Source organism: Microtus oregoni, unplaced genomic scaffold (assembly GCF_018167655.1).
Source record: "Microtus oregoni isolate MIOR12 unplaced genomic scaffold, Mior012 000013F_ref0000133, whole genome shotgun sequence".
In the NCBI taxonomy this organism is placed as follows: domain Eukaryota; kingdom Metazoa; phylum Chordata; class Mammalia; order Rodentia; family Cricetidae; genus Microtus; species Microtus oregoni.
Genome location: NW_024543072.1, coordinates 35,124,432 through 35,127,911, shown reverse-complemented (window position 1 = coordinate 35,127,911; position 3,480 = coordinate 35,124,432).

Genomic DNA, 3,480 nt, shown 5'->3' with positions numbered 1-3,480 from the left:
CACTGCCCCCAAACCACCCATCTACCAAGACCTCAGTGGCTCCCTGAGACACAGCCAACAACTGCACAGAGCAGACCAAGTGACTGCATGAGACACAGAAAGTGACTGCATCTATCAGTCAAAGAGAGGATCCTTGAGACACAGACACCGAACAATTGGACGAAGAGGCTGTCTGCAATAATTGTATTAAGAGATGGGTAGACGCCAATGCAAGAGTACCTTCAACAACCTAAAGAACAATATGGTACCACCAGAACCTTGCAGTCCTACAACAGGAAGGCCTGAACATCCCAAATCAGAAGAAATAGAAGAAAACAATCTTAAAAATAACTTCATAAAGATGATAGGGACCCTTAAAGAAATGGAGGAAAAGACAAACAAAAACACTGCAAGAAATAAACAAATCTCTTCAAGAATGTCAAGAAAAGGTAATCAAGCAGCTAAAGGAAATAGTTCAAGACCTGAAAACTGAAATAGAGGTAATAAAGAAAACACAAACCAAAGAAATCCTGGGAATGGATAATCTTGGTAAACAAACAGGAACTACAGATGCAAGTACAACCAATAGAATGCAAGAGATGGAAGAGAGACTCTCAGGTGTTGAAGATATAATAGAGGAAATATAGATACAATGGTCAAAGAAAAGATTAGAGTCAACAGAGTCAAAACACAAAACTTAGAAAATCTAAGATACAATGAAAAGACCAAACCTAAGAATAATAGGGATAGAAGAAGGAGAAGAACACCAGCTCAAAGGCACAGAAAGAAGAAATTGCCTATGAAGATACAAGAAGCTTATAGAACACCAAATAGACTTGACCCACAAACGCACCAAAAAGTCCCTTTGTCACTTATAATAAAAACACAAAAAATATATAGAATAAAGAAAGAATATTAAGAGCTATAAAGGAAAAAGGCCAAGTAACATAAAGGCAGATCCAGAATAATAACTCCCAACTTCTCAATTGAGACTCTGAAAGCTAGAAGGTCCTAAACAAACATTATGCAGACACTAAGAGACCATAGATGGCAATCCAGACTACTATACCCAGCAATACTTTCAATCACCACAGATAGAGGAAACAAGATATTCCATGACAAAACCATATTTAAACAATTCCTATCAACAAATCCTGACCTACAGAAAGCATTAGAAGGAAAATTCTAACCCAAGAAAGTTAGCTGTACCCCCAAATAGTGTGGGAGTTCCTTCTGTCTGTGTGTTGCTTTTATTGGTTAATGAATAAAGAAACTGCCTTGGCCTATTAATATAGCAGAACTTAGGTAGGTGGCAAAGATGGAACTGAATACTGGGAGGAAGAAGGGTGGAGTTGAGACACCATGGATCCGCCAGAGACAGACGCTTGGAATTTTATCCAGTTAACCACTGCCACAGGGTGATACACAATAGAGATGGGTTAAATTAAGATGTAAGAATTAGCCAATAAGAAACTAGAGCTAATGGGCCAAGTAGTGTGCAGTTATTTTGGTGCTAAGCTAACCAGGTGGCTGGGACAAACAAGCAGCTCCTCCTTGCTACACACAAAAGCACAGGCAATTGATAATTTCATACCAACAAATCTTAAAGGGAAACACACACAGCCACAAAAAACCCCAAGAATTAACAATCACTGGTCATTAATATTCCTTAATATTAATGGACTCAACTTACCTATAAAAGTCACAGACTAACAGAATGGATATAAATACAGGATCCATCCTTTTGCAAATTACAAGAAACACACCTCAACTTCGAAGACAGATATTTCTACAGAATAAAGGGTAGGTAAAAGACTTTCTATTAAAATGGATGTAAGAAGAAATCTACTGTAGTTATCCTAACAAAATAGATTTCAAACTAAAGGCAATCATAAGATATTGATGTGGGGTTCCCCTATGTATGCTTAATGAATAAAGAAACTGCCTTGGTCTGTTGATAGGGCAGAACTTAGGTAGGTGGGGAAAACTGATCTGAATGCTGGGAGAAAGGAGTGGAGTCAGAAAGATGCCATGAAGCTTCCGCCAGAGACAGACATGCTGAAACCTGCTGGTAGACCACAACCCTCATGGTAAAATATAAAATAATACAGATGGGTTAATTCTAGATGTAAGAGCTACCTAGCAATATGCTTGAATAATTGGCCAAGCAGTGATTTAATTAATACAGTTTCTGTGTGGTTATTTCGGGAGTGTGGGCAGCCAGGAAATGAACAAGCAGCCTCCATACCACAAGAGATGAAGAAGGAAATTACATATTCATGACAGGAAAAATCCATCAGGATGAATTTTCAATCCTAAACATTTGTGCCCCAAATAACAAGGGAAAGCATGTTTGAAAAAAAGAAAACACTACTAAAGCTTAAATCACACATCAAACCTTACACACTAATAGTATGAGGTTTCTATACTCCACTGTCACAAATGGACAGGTCTTCCAGGCAGAAAATTAACAGACAAACAAGGGAACTATCATATCTTATGACTCAAATAGGCTTAATAGACATCTATAGAAAATTCTACTCAAACACAGAAGAATATACCTTTTCTCAGCATCTCATGGAACCTTCTCTAAAATTGATCACATACTTGGTCACAAAATATATCTCAACAGATACAAAAAAATTGGAATTACCCCTATATCTTATTGAATCACAATGACTTAAAGTTAGAATTCAACAACAAGACTAATTACAGAAAGCTTGCAAACTCCAGGAAACTAAATAATGTTCAACTCAATCACACCTGGGTCAAGGAAGAAATAAAGAAATTAAAGACTTCCTAAAATTAAATGAAAATGCAGGTACAACATACCCAAACCTATGGGACACTATGAAAGCAGTCCTAGAAGAAAGTTCATATCACTAAATGCCTACCTAAAGAAGATGAAGAAATCCCACAATGGCAAATTAACAGAATGTCTGAAAGTTCTGGAACAAAAAGAAGCAAACTCATCCAGAAAGAGAAGATCCCAGGAAATAATCAAATTGAGGATTGAAGTCAATAAAATAGAAACAAAGAGAACAATACAAAGGATCAATGAAACAAGGAGTTGATGCTTCAAAAAAAAATTAATCAGAGCAAACCCTTATCCAAACTAACTAAAAATCAGAGAGAGAATATCCAAATTAGCAAAATCACTGAGTTTTGACCCTACTGCATGTACTGGCTTTGTGGGAGCCTAGCTGGTTTGGATGCTCACCATCCTAGACCTGGATGGAGGGGGGAGGACCTTGGACTGCCCACAGGGCAGGGAACCCTGACTGCTCTTTGAACTGGAGAGGGAGGGGGGAGAGGAGTGGGGAGTGGAGGGAGGGGGGGGAAAGGGAGGTGGGGAGGAGGCGGTAAGTTTTAATTAAAAAAAATTTAATAATAAAAAAGATAATCATGAAAAAAATATTAAAAAATAGCAAAATCATAAATGAAAAGGGGGCCATAACAACAGACATTGAGAAAAACTCAGAGAATCATAAGGTCATAGTT